Below are 19308 nucleotides of genomic sequence, written 5' to 3'. Positions count from 1 at the left end.
TAGATGGTTGTGAGCCACCATGTAGAAACTGGGCACAGAACCAGGTCCCAGCAAGAGCAGCCAGTGCTGTTAACTGCTGAGTCGTCTCTCCAGCCCTGTTTCCCCATTTGACAAGATTAATCAAAGAATGAAAAATGGATTGTATTTTCCCTCCAGCAGACACTACCACAAAGTTATGTACCCAGTCCTACTATGCTATTTTTAGCACAACAGATAGTTCGTAATTGTCAGAGTGAAACTTACATAGTTTCTAATAGAAATAGAAGTATAGGTGGTCACACCTAAATCCCAGCCCTTCTGAGGTCAGGAGGCTGAAACAGGACAGTTGCTGTGAGCCTAACACCAACCTAGACTACATAGCCAGACCTTTCCTAACCAAACCAAAGCGAAACACCTCTCTATGTATGTAATCCATTGATATAAATCAGAATCCATGAAACCATCTCTTCTCCCTTAAACATTCTATCAAATCTATCACCAAATCCTGTGTTGTACCTACAGAATCATCTAAATCCATCACTTCACTTTCATCATCGACTCCATAATCTACCATAATCTCTTATTTTGTTTTGTTGCTGAGACAGGTCACATGCAACCTAGGCTGGCCTTGGACTTGCTGTGTAGATAATGTTGGCCTTAAACTCTGACAGTCCTACTTGTAATATCCAAATGAAACTCCAATTTACCAAACTCCAAAAGGCAGTTCAAATATCCATAGATGAGCTCAACCTGGAATGTAGGAGGATTTCATTCCAGGTAAAAGCCAACATTCCTCAGGAACTTGTGCAGCTGATTCCCCTCTACCAAGAGCAGTCATTTCCCTTACCTCTGGCAAAAGGGACTCATGACTACCTGTGGCACCTATTAGCCTATCAAAGCTCATGCTGGCCTCCGGGCTCCCCCAGTAAGTAACCTGGTATACATTTCAAAGTCCATGCTAGCATATTAGCCCTTCTCACCTCCCCTTCCCTAACCTCCCTCCACCCTGCTCTTCTCACTGTGTTCTCCTGCTCTGCTCCTGCTTCTCCCTGTTTTCTCATTCTCTGTCCCCTGCGGTTCTCTCCTGTCCTGCAGACAGCCATGGCCTTGTCCAGTCTGCGGGCTGTGTTCAGTCTACTTCTGCTCTCTGCTCTGGACTCGTGGACATGCCTGTGGCGTTCTCTCTCATGTCTACAGTAAAAACCTTCCCTTGGCCGTACCATGGAGCCGTTGTGTCGTCGGGTTCCACACTACCCACCTACAAAGTCATGGGATCGCAGGCATGCACTAACCGCCACAGTCTCTTACCTAAACTACCAGTTTATCTTCCATCCCACCTGCCCTGTCAACTTATCTGGGCCTTTCTGTTCTCTGATATTTGGGAAAAATTGGGCATCTTTTCCCATGGTGCATATATTTTCTGTTTATGTTACTAAGCAATTTTTAAGATACATAGTCTAGTTAGTAAGATGCAGATTTAGACAGTGTGGTATTGTGTTCCATTTGTTTTTATAATTTATTGAGTCAGAACAGAAGCACTAGATACAAAGGTAGAAAATGGTGCACTCACACTTTAATCCTAGCACTCCAGAGATAGAAATCCTCTGGATCTTGTGAGTTCAAGCAATTGAAATAGCAAGCATTGACACACGCTTTAATCCAGAAAGCCAGCTTTAATCCAGAGTGTGTAGAAAGCAAAAAATATATAAGCTGAGGAAGAAACTAGAAGCATTTGCTGGTTAAGATTTTGCTGGTTAAGATGTGCTGGTTAAGTTCAGGTTTTAGCAGTAATTCAGCTGAGACATTCGATGAGATCAGAGCTCAGTCTGAGGAACAAGACCAGCTGAGGATCGGCGAGGTGAGATAGCTGTGGCTTGTTCTGTCTCTCTGATCTACCAGCATGACCAATAACTTGCTCGGTTTGATTTTATTAATAAGAACTTTTAAGAATCCTGATACACAGAACTGAATTTGAATTCTGCTCTCACTATGACCACTATCACATTCTCCCTGCCTATAAAATGAGTATAGTTGTGCAAGCTTCTCGGGGTATAAGGATTAAATGAATCTGTGAAAGCCAGCTAAGATAGTATTCACATATATAAGATATGCTCAATAAAAGCTAGCTATTATTAGCATTTCAGAGCTAAGAGACAAATATTGTGATACATTTAAAAGTAATTTTAAGTAACTGAAGAATGGAAGTAAAGGCCTAATTTCCAAAAACAAAAGTAAATATTTTAAATTTAAAGTTTAAATTGAGCATTGTGGTACATGCCTTAAATCCCAGCACTCAGGAGGCAGAGACAGGCAGATTTCTGAGTTCCAGGCCAGTGGGGTCTACATAGTAAGTTAAATTTAAATTAAAATACCTAGTTTTTAAAAAAAAGTGATTTGTGGGCGGTGGTGGCGCCTTTAATCCTAGCACTCAGGAGGCAGAGGCAGGCGGATCTCTGTGAGTTTGAGGCCAACCTGGTCTACAGAGCGAGATTCAGGAAAGGCGCAAAGCTACACAGAGAAACCCTATCTTGAAAAACAAAACAAAACAAAAAAAGTGTTTTAAATTACTCCGGTCCTTTAAAATGGTTACTTCCAGACCACCTTTGCACAGCAGCTGTGAATTTAAATCTGATAATGTCACCTTGCTGCTTAGATCCCTTCGGGGCTTCCTGTTGCTCTCTCAAGGAAGCCCAGTAAGGCCTCCAGCTTTGATTTTCTGTTCCTCTGGCCTCTCTAGCCAGCTGTTAGAGGTGCTTCTGACCTTCTGTGTCGGCCCCACCCAGACTCCTTCCCTCACCTCCTCACCAGTCATCTTTTCAGTTTATCGCAGTAGACGACAGCTAGTTCCTTCTCCAGCACGTGTTCCTGTCTTACACTTTGTGGTATACAGCTTTAATTACTTAGTTTTTCTCTCCTTTAAGCTTGGAAGTTCCTTCCTCTCGGTAACCATGACGTATTCACTTTTTTTTTTTTTTTTTGTTTTTTTTCTGGGGTGATTTCTTTTTGTCTTGTTTTGTTTTGTTTTTTAAAACAGTCCTGGAACTCACTCTGTAGATCAGCCTGGCCTTGAACTCACAGAGATCCGCCTGGCTCTGCCTCCCGAGTGCTGGGATTAAAGGCGTGTGCCACCACTGCCCGGCTCCTTGTTCACTATTAATATCCCCAATATAACCTAAGTATGACTCTGGCTGATAAGGAATTGGTCATCCCTTGATGGATTTCCATTTTTCTTATATTTTGTTTACACTGAAAAATCTTAGGCCAGGTGTGGTAGAACAGGCTTGAAATCCTAGCATTCAGATAATGGAGGTGAGGGCGTTCAAGACTAGCTTCAGCGGCACCTGAAGTCCCAGGCCTGCCTGGCCTACATGAGACCATGTTGTCTCAAAACAAACAAAAACAAAGAACAAAAGAAAACTTAGGTTTTCTTTCCTTCAGTTTTTCATTTTTTTCCAATTGTTTTTTGAGGCAGGGTTTACTATGCAGCCCAGGCCTATAATTCACTGTAGCTGGAAGATGCCATGAGCTCTTGTCATTGGCTTCTACCTCTCAAGTTCTGGGATCACAAGAGTGTGCCACCACATCCTTCTTTTTATGAGATTTTATAATGTTCACTTTAGTCATGGAAATGGTGATCATAATTGTAGATATTTGCCCCCAAAAAAGAATTCTAAGAGCTACCATGGGAATAAATTATGAAGTTCCAAACATTTCCTGAGAAAGCATACTTAGAGAAGCAGTTATTTGGAGTCTTCATAATACTGCTTTTTTCATAACTTATAATTTAGAAATTTTATATATTTATATATTTTTCCCTCACACTAGTGTGAAAGTGATATGTGTTGAGTAGAAACCAAACTTCAAAGTTTTGACTTCTGATCTTTCCCTAGGCTAGTGATAACTCAACATGATCTGTTGTAATTCTGGGCATCCCCAGTGACCCGAAACTCCCAGACGTTACTGGTCATGGAGGAGACAAAGCTGTTCAGTACCGTGTGCATAAGCTCAGATGTCCTCCTAGGTTTTTCGTGTTGTTGTTTTCTGTTTTGGTGAGGGTATGTGTGGAGCCTTCTGCATGCTCAGCAAGCGCTCCACCACTGAGCTTCGTTCCCGGCCCTGTTAAATGTTGTTTTGACTTGAAATATTTTCAGTTCTGGGTTTACGGGAACACAGCCCTATTGTAAGACAAGGAACGTCTCTTCTTGTATGTTGTACAGTGGTGGCAGAGGAAGGCTGCTTCTGTCACGTTCGGGGCCCTGCACCCCACCCCAGAGCTGCCCAGTCAGGCCCACAAACGTGCTGCCTCCGCCTGCCTTCCACCCGTTAGATGCCTGTTAGTGTGTTGATTGTGTGCTTGGAGTTTATTCGCTGGAGAAGCACTCTGTGAGTTGAGACTGGCTACATGATAGAGAGAAAGCTAAAGAAAATGTAAAAAAAAAAAGACTTGTGTGAGGAAATGGTTAAAATGGTAAATTCTGTGCTGTGTGTATTTAGTCAATTGCATTTCTTGTGTTTTGTAGGAGTTTTTAGAATGTAGGGCCTCGTGTAGCTTTCTAAGCCACTTAGCTCTCACCATTTTAAAAATACAATTCTTGATTCTACAGTAAATGCTCAACTCCCACAGTTGGATAACTGGGTAATGTGAGGGAAAGTCATAGGTCAGGGTAGGCTAATGACATTGACATGACGTGGTTTAACCCTCCTGGAAGGCGTTGGTTAATCTTAAAATAGCCCCTGTTCAGCTCTCCTGTTTCCTTTGCTCTCTTCCAAATCCTCAGTGTGTTCTTCAAGCCTTTCATACAGTATTTTCATCTTCGACTGAAAAGCTAGTCCAGATTAAATAGAACAACTGAGCTAAGAGAGTGTGATATTCCTACATTTCTTTCTCAATTCTGTGATTTGGACAATGCCATAAGGCAGGTTTGGGGAAAAAAATGCAGTTGCTTCTCACCACCTGCCTTTTGTCCCTTAGGGTGCAGAGGCTGAAAACATGCCGTCTCTAGCCCCTCCGCTGTGCTGGACGACACACAGGACTGGGTCCACTGGGGCTCGCTTCTCACCGCCTTCCTTGCATGCACCCTAGGTCACCAGTAACTCCTGCAGCAGTAACCTCCACTAGTTTTTAGTATCCGATATCCTTCGTCCCTCCGGACAGGAGAGACGGTCCTTTAAAATCACCTGATTGCATGTGCCTCCTCAAAACGGGCCAGGGTCTTGCTCCCACCCCATGTGATCAGACAAGTCACCTACATGTCTACAGATATCACCTCCTAAATAGTGATTTGCTTAGTGCTTTCTTCCCATTCATACTTTTCTTTTCCGCCCAGTTTAGGCCATTTCTTACCTCTCTGCGCACTTGCCTAAGATCTGAGCCATTATTTATTTTTTTTATTTTACCACTCTGCTTACAACCCTGCACTGACTACTCCATTGCCTGAGGATTAAAATGCAACCCTTCTTACGGGTCACAGAAACTTGAGTCCTCTCCATTCTGCCTTACACCTTGACCTTCTCCTTTGTGAACAGGAAAGAACTTTTATTCTTTTCTCCTGTTTTGACTTGGTTTATCCAATATCCCCCCCCCCATGCTTCCAGCTAACATTTCTTTCCACTCCCCTTCCTGTCTTCTTCCACAAAGGCCCCTCATTGGCCCATACCTCAATACTCATCTTTATCAGCACGCTAATGCTATTAAATTTTAATTCTTTTCATAAATTTCTAAATACCAGAGGATGCTTTCTCCAGTCGTCTGGTACCCTAGTTCTTGCCAGAGAGTCTTAGCATTGTGCTATCTGATAGCACCACAGATATGAATTTAAATTTTCTAATAGCCACATTAAAAACCAAAAACAAAATGTGAAGTTGGGCATGGTGAATCATGCTTGTAATTCTAGCACTCAATAGGTGGAGGCAGGTGGCTCTCTATGAGTTCAGGGTTAGCCTGGACGTAGTAAGTTCCAGACTAACCAGAGCTACATAGAGAGACCTGTCTAGAAACAAAAGAAAACATAAAAACAAAAAGATGGGATTAACAATGTATTTTACTTAACCCAATTTGTCTAAAATAATTGCCTTAACATGTAGTTAGTTAAAAAGTAATGAGAAGCCAAGGATATAGTTTGTGGGTAAAAATAATTGTCCTGCATGCCTGATAACCTAATTCTGATCCTCAGAACCTACATAAAAATCCAGATGTGGTAGCCCACATCTGTAATCCCAGAACTACGGGGAGTGAGAGGCAGAGACAAGCTTTAGAACCAGATAGCCTGGGAACACAGCAGCAAAACCAAGAGAAACCCTGTCTAAAAACAAGATAGAAAGGCAAGGACCAGCTCCTGAAAGTTAACTTTTCACCCTGTACAGGTGCCTGTGCTCACGCCTTATACACACACACACACACACACACACATACACACACAGACAGACAGACAGACACACACCCCATACACACACACACACACACACACAGTGACAGACAAAACAACAAAAACACACAACACACACACACACAAACACACACATACACACACACAAACACAAAACACACAACACACTCACACACACACTCACACACACACACACACACATACATATATACACACACACACACACACACACCCCATATACACACAAAAGCCCGCGGTTTTTGTATTTTTCTTTATCCTAAGGGTGTCTTCTTTTTCCCTAAGGCGGCATCTCACGCTAACTCGTGCCAGCCCCAGAATCGCAGACTCCTCCTGCCGGTGTCACCGTCCCTGCTTCACACCGCGTTTTTGACGACAAGTGGGTCTCTGACCTAAATGGCACCCCTCAGTTCAGACGAGCCACGTTTCCTGTGCTCGAGGCCATGGAACTACTGTTTTAGATACCACTATTTAGAATGAACAAATTACTGTTAAAGGAAGAAATGATAGTTTGTGGTTCATATAAAGAACCAGGATGGAACTAGGAGCAGGGTGCAGTATTTGAATCTCATTGTCCCCTGTTTGTGTCTGGAACTCCCCATGTTTCTTTAGCCCCTCCTCCTCCTCATATTGTCCTCCTCTTCCATCCCATTAAGTGAGAACCTGTATCTCCTGGCTCAAAACTTAAGGCAGGGATTAAATCCATTATGGCAATTTACAAAAAAAAAAAAAAAAAAGTATCTCTAGCATAAACATATAATACTGGAAAATTGGAGTGAGCTGTCATGCTTATAGTCAGCATTATTTTAAGCACAAACTGAAAAGGGAATAGGATTTTCAAGACATAAGTATGTTAATTGAAAATATTGGACCAAGTTAAATGAACACTTGATATAATTTTTTTAAGAATTGTTTATAGTTGTTGGTAAGTGGTATTCATGGATGGGCATGTACACCATCTATGTAGATGGACATATACACCATCACTAGATCCTACTCCAAGTGCCAAAATACTTGGTTTATGATTTGAGTTGAAAGTGCCAAAGTTGATTATGCTGAGTAAAAATATCTCTCTTTGCTGGGCCTGGTGGCACACGCCTTTAATCCCACACTTAGGAGGCAAGGGTAGGTGGATCTCTGTGAGTTCAAGGCCAGCCTGGTCTGCATAGGACAGCCAGAGTTACATAGACCCTGTCTTGAAAAAAACAAAACAAAAGAATGTTCTACTCAGGCTTAGCAATTTTATAATTATTTTAAAAGATATATTTAGCATCCATGGGTCATGTCAGCATCAATGTTTTTATGTTGATAGTGCCTTAGATATTCTTGGAAGTACTTACAGCAGGCATTAAAGATTATCAGGGCATGGTAGTTTCCACTTGTAAATCTGTAATCTCAGTACTTAGAAGGCTGCGGCATGATTGCTGCAAATTGGGGACCAGCTTGGCTATATGGGAAGTTCCAGCTAGCCTCAGCTACATAACAGAATATTTCTCAAAAGTATTTACCCCATAGCTAAGGAATGTAGGTCATTAAGAGACCTACATTAGGTCTATTAATGCTAAGTTAGCATGCACAAGCTCCTGGGTTTGATCCCTTATGCCAGCACTGCAAACATGTAAACACAAAAGATTAACACTTCAATGAGAAAGAATAGCCTCATCTAGTCTGGCCAATTTCCAACCTAGATCAGCAAGTTTTATTATTTATTTATAGACTTGGACTCTATGTGAACCAGGCTAGCCTTTAATCCCCCTCTTTCAGCAAGTATTACACCTGTGTGCCATCATACCTGGCTAGAAGCTTTATTTAGTTTGGTTAAATAAGTGGCTATAGCTGTACTGGAGTAAATGCCCTTCTTTTCCTCTGTTTTAAGACAAGATCTTTCTCTATAGCCTGTGCTGACTTCATGGCAATCCTCCTGCTTCAACCTTCCAAGCATTGGGATCACATGCATGAGCTACCACACCTGCTGCATATTTGTTTATATTTTAATTTAACCTAACTTGTTTTAATTTGGTGTGTGTATTGTTGTGGTATGTGTGATAAATGTACATGTTGGTGTGGATATGTGCATGTGTGCATATGCCTGTGGAGGCCAGGTCAACATCAGGTGTTTTCCTTAGCTCTGCTTCCTCTTAGTGAGTGAGTCAGTGAGTCAGTCAGTCAGTGAGTCAGTCAGTCAGTTTATTGAGACAGAGGTCTCACTATGCAGCCTTGGCTGGCCTGGCATTTGCTATGTAGATCACATTGGCTTTGAACTCAGAGATCTGCCTGCCTCTGCCTCCCAACTTCTTGAATTGAAGGGTGTCATCACTCCTGGCCTCCCTCTTATTTTTTGAGACATGGTCTCTCACTGGGCCTGGAGCTTACTGACTGAGTTAGGCTGACTGGCTGGTAAACCCCGGATGTCCACTTGTCTCCACCCACTGGTGTTTTTAAGGTACCTATGCTTGGACAGCAAGTACTTTTTGGATCAAGCCATCCCTTAGTTGTTACTGTTTTTGTTGTTGTTGTTGCTTTGTTTTTTGCATTTATTTGTTTATTTTACTGGGTTTGGGGACCCAGCACACGTGGGGACACAGGAGCTGGTTCTTCCTTTCTACCATGTGGTCCTGGGATGGAACTCGGGTCATCAGTGTTGACAGCAGACACCTTTCCCAGCTGACTCATCTCACCAGCCCCTCATTTGTTTTTAGAGATGCATCGAGCTTACTTCATGTTAGTGATGGCAATGTCTTACTGGGTGTGTGATGTTTCTCAATAAAGAAACTCTGTATGCTTGATAAAGACGGTTCTTACGCAGTTTATTCCTAGTTATAGATGTGGTAATGGTTTAAGAATGTTAGTTTCTTATTTTCAAAATGATATGTCATGGACAGGGACATCTATTTATAATGTAGTCATATTTAGGCAATATTTAATCTCCATGGCCACTTTATAGGTCTTACACTGCCTTTCTAACAGTGGCACTTAGGAGAACCTCAGGACTTAAATGCCAAAGAGATGCCAGGAAAATGTAAAAGCAGTTGCCAAGACTATAAAATTGAAAAGGTTCTTTTATTTTAAGAAACTTGAAAATTGGCCGGGCAGTGGTGGCGCACACCTTTAATCCCAGCACTCGGGAGGCAGAGCCAGGTGGATCTCTGTGAGTTCAAGGGCAGCCTGGTCTACAGAGCAAGATCCAGGACAGGCACCAAAATGAGTCTTTCTACTTTTATCTAGTCAATATACTGTATTGTTGTGTGTGTGTATGTGTGTGTGTGTGTGTGTGTGTGTGTGTGACAATCATGTAAGAAAGTAAGAATAGTACTTATTTACAGTTATATAAATACAAAATATTCTGAAGGGCAACTGTAAGAGCAAGTCACTGACACTTAGAGTCTATTTGTTAAAACATTCCTCAGTAGATTTATAAAAATAAACACAGGTAATCATCTCTGTTGTAGTTTGCTTTCTATTGCTGAGATAAAACACTAACAGAAAGCAACTTGGGACGAGAGGGTTTGTTTGGCTTCTGCATCTCAGTCACAGTCCATCATTGAGGGAAGCCGAGGTAGGAACTCAAGCAGGAACCGTGGAAGAAGCTGCTATGGCTTGCTTCCCCTGGCTTGCTCAGCCACATTCCTTAGAGAACTTAGGACCCGGGGTGGAACTGCACACACTGGGCTGGGTCCTTCAATTAGCAATCAAGAAAATGCCGACTGACATGCCCACAGGCCAGTTAGCAAAGACTTTGAGTTTTAGTTAGTACTTTCCCAGTTTTTTTTTTGAGTTAGGATCAAGGGTATAAAAATTCATAGTGAAATCATGCTTTAACACATCATACCCTGGTGACTTTCTTTGTGAGCTGTTTGGGACACTGATGTTGTAATGGACAGGTTGTGTAAGATCACCATGTGGCTGGCTTACCAGTCATAGTCCTGGTTAATATTTGTTGTTCTAGTTTAATTGTTAATGGGACTCCCTTTTACTCAAAAAAAACCTTGGAATGGGTCTTAAATCACAGGTCATAAGTTTTAAAGAATTTTAAATGTAAACTAATAAAAAAGAGAAGACAGATGATTTTGTGATCAGGAATATTTCCTTCTCATCCATACACAGTCAACCCTACAGTCATATCTAAACTATCTGTAGATTATTGCATGTGTAATATAAGCAATGAAGTGTTGTGTTTTTGATTTATTAATAGTACACTGAAGCTGGGCGGTGGTGGCGCACGCCTTTAATTCCAGCACTCGGGAGGCAGAGCTAGGCGGATCTCTGTGAGTTCGAGGCCAGCCTGGGCTACCAAGTGAGTTCCAGGAGAGGCACAAAGCTACACAGAGAAACCCTGTCTCAAAAAAAACAAAACAAAACAACAACAACAACAAAAAATAGTACCCTGAGCCTGGTGTTGTGGTTTGTGCCTATGATCTCAGCACATGGGAGGTGGAAGTAGGGACTCAGAAGTTCAGGCTGATCTGCTGCTGCTGCAGTAGAGTTTGAGACCAATCTGAGCTACATGAGACCCTGAATCAGATAAAATCCCCAGATAAAAAATAATAATAATACTCAGAATTGCTATGAGTTGAGAAGTGGTTTAATGTTGGTAGGAAATTAATTCAAGAACAATGTTAAAATACAAATGTTGTGTGTGTGTGTGTGTGTGTGTGTGTGTGTGTACATAGAATTGTTTGCCTTGGTTTTCTGAGAGTGGGACTTGCTTTGTAGCCCCAGCTGGCCTAATCCTTGTTATATGCCTAGTCTTTCCTCAAACTTGTTCACTCCTGCTCCAGCCTATAGAATGCAGTATACATCTTCTTTTTTGAACCTCAAAGTAAGACTTAAAGGTAGAGCAGGTACAAAGCTTTAATTTTTTTACTGAGGTTGAAAACTAACTGCTAACTACTACTAGTGTAACTAATAGGTAAGTCAACCTAAGCAAGACTCCAGTCTCAGCTGTCTGTAAATGCCATGTTTGTATATAGATGCTGTCTTCTCATACACCATGCAGTTTTTTGATGCTAGAATCAATATGAAAGCTTAAAAATTTCCTTTTTCTTTTTTCTTTTCTTTTCTTTTTATTTATTTATTTATTTATTTTGTGGTTTTTCAAGACAGGGTTTCTCTGTGTGGCTTTGGCACCTTTCCTGGATCTTGCTCTGTAGCCCAGGCTAGCCTCAAACTCACAGAGTGTACCACCACTGCCCAGCCTAAATTTTTCTTTTTTAAAAACTATTTAATTGTCTTTATTTTTCTGTTTTGTATTTATTTTTGTACCAGGCTGATCTCAAACTTACAATTCTGTCTCAACCTCTTAAGTACTGGAGTATAGTGGTGGGCATTCACCCACCCAGCTCAGGTTTTTAATTTTGTTTTTTGCTTTTTTGTGACCAGGTTTCTCTGTGCAGCTCTGACTGGCCTCGAACTCACATAGATCTGCCTGCCTCTGCCTCCTGAGTGCCAGGTCTGCCTGAGTCACCGTCACTGCCTGCCTAGAAAATATTTTTTGAAAAAATAATAAAGTTCCTGAATTTTAGCCAAAAAATTATTACATAAAAGTTAACTTATATCCCCAATATATCTTTCTATTTACTCCAGAAAGCTCTAAATTGGCAAGAGATCATGAGAGGTTTTAGTTAGTTAGTTCAGGACGGTCTTTCTATGTGGTCCAGGCTGACCCTGAACTTGACATTTTCCTGCCTCTGTCTCCTGGAGTTACAGATATGTGCTGCCACACCTGATGAAAAAGACTTAAACTTGATGCAACTTGCCAGGCGTAGGGGCGCACACCTTTAAGCCCAGCACTCAGGAGGCAGAGGCAGGCGGATCTATGTGAGTTGGAGGACAATCAGAGCTACACAGAGAAACCCTGTCTCGAAAAACAAACAAGCAAACAAAGTTTGATGTAACTTAGTCTCCAACTAAGAAAAAAAATAGATGTTTCAGCCAGTGTTGGAGTTAAGTACCTACCATAATCCACCTTCATTCATTATTATTGAAATTTTGGGTGTGAAACTACCCAGCCTTTAACAGCTGAGCTATTTCTCCAGCCCTAGTATTGAAATTTATTTCATGATTTCATAGAAATGTGAAATGTACTTTGATAAAGTTTTCCCAGTTTATTATATTTAAACTTTTAAAATATATATTTTTATTAATTCTATGAGAATTTCATAATTCATACAATATATTTTGGTGATATTCATCCCCAACTTCTTCCCCTAAATCCTAAATATAGGGTCTCATGTAGCTCAGGCTGGCCTGGAACCGTGTAGCTGAAAATGACCGTAAACTCCTAATCCTCAAGTCTCTGTTCCCCAAGAGTTGGATTATGGATGTACATTACAGTACTGGGTTCTATTTTTTAGACTTTTTTGCATTAATAATTTATTTCTTAGGAATTTTGTTCTACGCAGACTTTTATTTGCCTTACATATATATGTATACATTTGAAAGATGAATATAAGTCAACTTCTGATGGACTTAGAAAACATATTTACAATAGCTTTTCCATGCCTGTGTTGTCGGTTTTTTCAAGTCCTAAATTTTTTTTAATTCTAATTTTTTTTTATTCCTTATGTGCATTGGTGTTTTGCCTGCATGCATGTCTATGTGATTATGTTGGGTCCCTTGGAACTGGAGCCACACACAGTTGTGAATCACCATGTGGATGCTGGGAATTGAACCTGGGTCCTCTGGAAGAGCAGCCAGTGTTCTTAACCGCTGAGCCATCTCTCCAGCTCCCCTCAAGTCCTAAATTTAAAGATTTATTTATTTTGATTTTTTATGTGTAGGAGGGTTTTGCCTCAAAGTCTATCTGTGCATCAAGGGCTTGTCTGGTCCCTGCAGAGACCAGAGGAGGGCATCAGATCCGAGAGCTGGAGTTAGAAAGCTGGTGAGCCTCCACGTGGGTGCTGGGAACTGAGCCCAACCCCTCTGCAAGAACAGTAAGTGATCTTAGCCACTGAGCCATCTCTCTCCAGCTCTCGTGCACTAAATTTAAATTAATAGATCAAGGCAGATATGGTGGCTTATACCTGTACTCAGCACTTAGGAGGCTAAGGCAGGAGGGTTACCACAAGTTCAAGATCAGTCGGGGCTGCTGAGTAAGACCCTATCTCAAAAACCAAAACGAGGACATTTAATTCATTGAGTTAGGCATGGAGGCACACATCTAATCCTAGGACAAGTGGTGTTGAAGCAGGAGGAGTATGAATTCAGAGCCAGCCTTGGCTATGTATGAAGACTGTCTACAACAAACAACAAACACCAAAACTAAAATCAAAACAAAATCACAACAAGCCATAGATCCAAGGGCCTTATTTCATTATTTCAGAAAAGGCCAGAAAAGGAAGTGCTCCCCCCCAAAAAAAGATCATATCTCATAATCAAAGATGGCATATGCCTATTATCCTCAGGAAGAGTTATAAGCTGGGAGATGGGACCAGAGCTTAAAGCTATCTCTAATTATCTACATGTTTCCTAGACTGGTCTTATTTTCCCAACAGAAGGTATTATTATGCCTGAAGAGGCTGTTCTAAGAATGAAAAACATAGTCTGAGATTGTAGAGTGCACAGCCCTAAATGGGATATCTACATCACACCCTCTCCCAAGCTCAAGGATCATCATAGGATAGGGATAGAAAGATTGTGAGGGCCGGAGGTGTTGGCTGAATGAAACAGTTCTCTGGACACAGCAGGGCATTTGCACACATGACTCACTCAGTTGTAACAACATGGACAAGTCCTGTGCAGGCTCAGGTAGACACAAGTCTAAGCACAGGGAAGGGAGGTGAGCAGAGTCCTTCCCACTTCCATGTGTGGAGCTCCTGGAAGGGGGAGAGTCAGTTTTCTTTGAAGGTGTGACCTGATAGGTTGACCAGTCTTGGGGATAGCCTCACTTCTGAGTATCTGGGCAGCACAAACTGGATATGGTGGGTTTAATAATAATAATAAAGGACATGAAGTTGGATGGGTAGAGAGGTGGGAATGGATCTGGTAAGAACTGGGAGAGGGGAGTGAAAATAACCAAAATACATTGTATAGGATTTTCAAAGAATTAATACAAGTATTTTTTTAAAATCACCTATTCCAATTACAAAATTGTATAGAAATGAGAAACCAATTTATTCATTAATTTCAGAAGTTAGTGTTTGTTTGAAATTATTTAATAATGGTGATTCATGTCCAAGGAAGGTAATGTTGAGGTATTTTTACCTTTGGTAATATGTAATAGTAAATACCAGAGTGTGTTTTTTCCCTCCATTTGAAAGTGCATCTGGGTTTTTTGTTGTTGTTTTGGTTTGGTTTTTTGGTTTCTTCAAGACCACCCTTGCTGTTCTGGAACTCATAGAGATCTTACTCCTCTGCCTCCTAAGTGCTGGGATTAAAGGCATGCGCCATCACTTCCCAATATTATTATGGGTTTGTTCAGCAGTGTGTGTCCTCACCTCTTACCTGCTGTACATTAGGGTTAACTTTCCTGTTTTATCCTAATTCAGTTCATTGGCTACTTTAGCACTCGAGTTCCTTTTTTAATCCCAGCATAATTATTCTAATAGAATTCAAGCTAATGAAAGATACACTCTTTGTTAGATTTCTGTGTCTCTTTCTTATTTGCACCTGTGTCTCCTTGACTTTTGTTCTGGTTTTTACTGGATCACGTCTCATGCTGTAGCTCAGGTTGGCCTCCAGCCTGTAGCAGTCCGTCTGCATCCCCTCCCAAGTCCTAGGATCACCGACATGAACTACCATGCCAGGCATCGCCTTCAGGTTCTGGAAACCATGCTTATGCATTGCATGCATGCATATGGCGTCGTTGCCACTGAAGCACCATGAGCTGGTGAGTTTTTCAGTTTCTCTTCTGCTTGAACTTGCATACATATTCTTCAGAGTCAAGCTCTTATATCATGTTAGAGGTTATATTTAATTACTTCTGGTAACCAGACCTTCTTGGAAACACTCCCAAATAAACTTGTCCTGTTCAAAATCCCGTGTTTCGCTAGAATGGAAAGTGTTACTTAAGGTCCAATGTAGTCAATTTATTTTTACTATAATTTTACCAATGTAAACTTAGTAAAATCTTTGGATCAATACTGGGAATAGAGTGCATCCTAACTGGTCATTTCTCTGCTCTTTGGCCCTTTAAGATCAGCAGCCAAATTCAGGAAACGAGTTGTAGTTTATTAGAAGATGCCTTTCTCACAGAAGGTCAAGTTTCAGTGCATCTCAGGTTTTGTGGGAATGGATTGAATACATGAAATAAAAATAAGCTAAAGTTCCTTACTTCCCATTTGAAATCCTCTGCTACTAGCTCAGAAAATCCATATTAGGTGTAAAGTATATCAGAATTTATCGATAAACTAAAGAAAAAGCAGTTTGATAATGTTTTTCCTATAATATAATAGATTGGACACTTCTCGGGCCTTGCTTGGCCCAGCCACTTCAGTGGCAACCAGATTTAGACAGGTGAACTTGAAAGCTCCTCCCCTAGCCTTTTGGCCTGTGGTTTCTTTGAAACTAGTGGAAAACTCTACACAATCTGAAATTGTAGGAAATTTAGAGCCTGCAAGGGCCCTTAGCTGGAAGTCAGAGCTGGTACATATGTGCTCTTTGCTTCTGTCCTCTGACAGGGAAATCTGGGGTGGTTTCATGGCTCTTAAGAATATATTGGCTTTGGGGCACTATTTGGTTGAAGTTGAGGATGAATTTAAAAGCGCAGTCTTGGGGCTGGAAAGATGGCTTGATCAGTTCCCAGCACTCACATCAGGTGTCTTACAACCACCTATGACTCCAGTTCTTAGCCTCTATGGTCACCCAAACACATGTGGCATACATTCACACAGGCACACACATTTAAAAAAATCTTTAAAAATGCAGAAGTATAGTTTGAATTGGCTGTTCCCTGGTTCCTCTCTCTCTCTCTCTCTCTCTCTCTCTCTTTTTTTTTTTTTTTGTTTTTTTTTTTCAAGACAGGGTTTCTCTGTGTAGCTTTGCGCCTTTTCTAGAACTCGCTTTGTAGACCAGGCTGGCCTTGAACTCACAGAGATCCATCCGCCTGCCTCTGCCTCCCGAGTGCTGGGATTAAAGGCGTGTGCCACCACCGCCCAGCAGTCCTCTCATTCTTGATTGGGATGACCTCCAAATACAGAATTACACATTGGCCAGAGGACCAGGCTCTGCTCGCCATGAAGGACATTAACTAAGGGGAAAGAGGGACACACAAGATTTCTATTTCACTAGTTTTTTTTTTTTTTTTTTTTTTTTTTTTTTTTTTTTTTTTTTTTTAGTAATGAATGGACATTAAAAATTTTAGAAGTTCATGTTTGACATGGTGGCATACACCTTTAATCCTGCTTGGGAAGCAGGGACAGGAGGATCTTGGTGATTTCAAGACCAGCCTGGTCTATATAGCAAGTCCAAGAAAGCCTGGGCTACAGAGAGAGACACTGTCTCAAACTGCACACACACACACACACACACACACACACACACACACACACACACATACACACAGAGTCTCAAAAACTGTAGAAGTGTACACACATAGATGGATTCAGACTAATTGTACAGAGTTGTTTTTAAGGTGTGGTGTGACCTAAGATTTGTTGAACATGTGTGTTTGAGGTTTTTCTGGTAGTGTTCATGGCTTTGCATGGAGGTATTCATTATAGTAATACATAAGGTCGAAAATGCATTTTTTCCTGCTTATTTTTAAGGCTGTCTTTAAATACAATAAACTGTAAGATTCTTAATATTCTAGTTCATTTTTTATTCACAGCAAGTTTGTTAGTCTTGAATTATCCAAAGTAGCTAGTTTGTGTATGTGTGTATGTGTGTGTGTGTGTGGGGGGGGAGTTCAATTAAGTGAAAATTAAAGAATCCCATTTCAAAATGTAGAGTTGGGCTTGAAATTTTAGCCATATATTTTTATGCAAAACACGCATTTGGTTCTCCAACAGCTTTTTCTTCAAAACCATAAACATAAGAAAGTGTTCAGTCTCAGGTTTGTCTCTGAGCAGTAAGCCCTGCATTTAAACAGCATCATTTACAGTTTTACAATATGCAGCAGAGTAGCAGGAACATCATGATGTACTCTGAATGTATATTGTACCCAAAAATTAACTGAAAAGAGAAAATTCAACTAAATAAAAGTTTTGACTCATATTACCTCAAACTTGGAAAATACAGTTAATGTGGAATAAAAATGAACGCTGGTTCGCTGACTCAGCACATTCCACTGCATCGGCAGGCACTGCAGGGCTCCTGGGGTAGTTTATGCAGAACTGCCTAGAAGCAGGACTGAGAAGCATCTAAGGTGCCCTCCATCAAAGTGGGACTCTCCTGGACACCCTCTGCCTGCTTTACTAACATACTGAAAGTGTTACGTTCTCTGTTTGACCATAACCATGACCTGGGGACAATGAAAAGGTCTGCTCTGTCCCAGGCAAGGTCCTGCCAAGGTAACCGACAGGAAAGTACTCAGTCCAACTCTTTAGGTTTTTAAAAGTTCCTTAATAAATTCAAACGTCAGCTGTTAGGTTAAATTCCCCAGAGGTGGGTGGGCTCAGTTGTTCTCGTGATGACTGGCAGAAGTGCTAAAGGAAACCCAAAGGCTGCTTGCCTTCTAAGTGACAAACTCCTCACACAAGTTAATTGGCTCCATGAAGAGACGGGGAAGAACTGTTTTAGTGTAAGTGAAAGGGAGATCCACGTCTTCTGTAACATACAAAGCTTTCAGACCTAACAGACATGACACAGCCTGTCCTCATTCCTTTCTGCTCAGCTCAGCAGTGCCTTTGAGCCCAATAGTTAATCAGTTACCAGGTCCCACAACCTTTGTTTTTCTCACTCTTCAGTCTTGCTGTGAATTGTCCCTCTCAGGTGCTTAGGATCACCAAGCAGGACAATACCTTTTTTCTTTTGCCTTAAAGAAACAATTACTATTTTATTCTCAATTAGATTTACTATATGAAATTGTTAGCATGTAGCAACAGCCTGTAAAACATAATAGTATATATTATCAAAGAAATAGATGGCTGAAGATGATTCATTAATATGTGAGATATACTTAGCAGAATTATTCAACTCAACTTTTTAAATGACAATAGTTATAACTAACTTACAAAAAAAGTATAGCAAAGTGTCCAGTGTACCAAATAGCTTTACCTCAACAAATAGATGAACATAGATGCAAGTTCATAAAACAATACTCAACCAGCTTTACAGAAAAGTATAATAGTGCAGGTATTTAATGCTGCCATATTAAAATATATATCTTAAACATTTAATTTAATCTTTCAAAGATGCATTTAAAATGGAAAAATATAAAAAATATGAACTTACCCTTCAATTTATTTAGGTACTGTTTGCCCCTGGTCAAAAGCAGATGGTCTTTCCCTGCTCACTTTACCTGAAGCTATGAACTTAGATGTCAGATCAGTGGACGCCACCTCTCTGGACCACATCAGAGTTAGCTGGACACCACTGCGATGTGGCAGAGTTCTGCTGCCTCTAAGCTCTATACCGTGTGCAATGGATAACCTAATATGCCTTTCATTGAACTTGCCGGGCAGGTTTTCTACCGTCTGTGGAACATGGAATCAAACCAGAATATGTTGGCATAACAGGCCGGTCAAACTGGTTCTTCTGTAGATCCAGAACCTGTTGGACCAGTCTGCATCAAAGGCTAGCCCAACATGCTGCAGCGGCTCAGCTCTGCTAAGCTTGTATTGGGTGAGTTATCCCCACCTCCAGTCAACTCCCAACAAACTACTGAGAATGTTGTAGCCTCCAGCAAAATAATTCAGAGTTCTAGTGGGAGGAGTAGCTGTGTGCCAGGTACACCAGGAGTCCATTGTTAGGAGCTTCTCCTGGTGCACACATGCAGCAGGCAGCCTGTTATCCGCAGGGGTGGGTAATCTGTTTCAAAACGTACCCT

General features: G+C 41.1%; 1 protein-coding gene across 1 annotated transcript in view; it reads right to left on the bottom strand.

Annotated features, from left to right (window-relative positions):
* The window catches only part of Rbbp8 (RB binding protein 8, endonuclease), a 98250-nt gene extending 79297 nt beyond the window's left edge, over positions 1 to 18953 (bottom strand). The window contains exon 1 of the mRNA XM_037196952.1: positions 18714 to 18953. The gene's annotated coding sequence lies outside the window, so the exon portion shown is untranslated. The remainder of the gene's footprint in view (positions 1 to 18713) is intronic.
* Between the last annotated feature and the right edge of the window lie 355 nt (positions 18954 to 19308).

Source organism: Peromyscus leucopus, chromosome 19 (assembly GCF_004664715.2).
Source record: "Peromyscus leucopus breed LL Stock chromosome 19, UCI_PerLeu_2.1, whole genome shotgun sequence".
Lineage (NCBI taxonomy): Eukaryota > Metazoa > Chordata > Mammalia > Rodentia > Cricetidae > Peromyscus > Peromyscus leucopus.
Note: the sequence above shows the minus strand (reverse complement) of the source record. Positions and strands in the feature narration are given on the sequence as shown.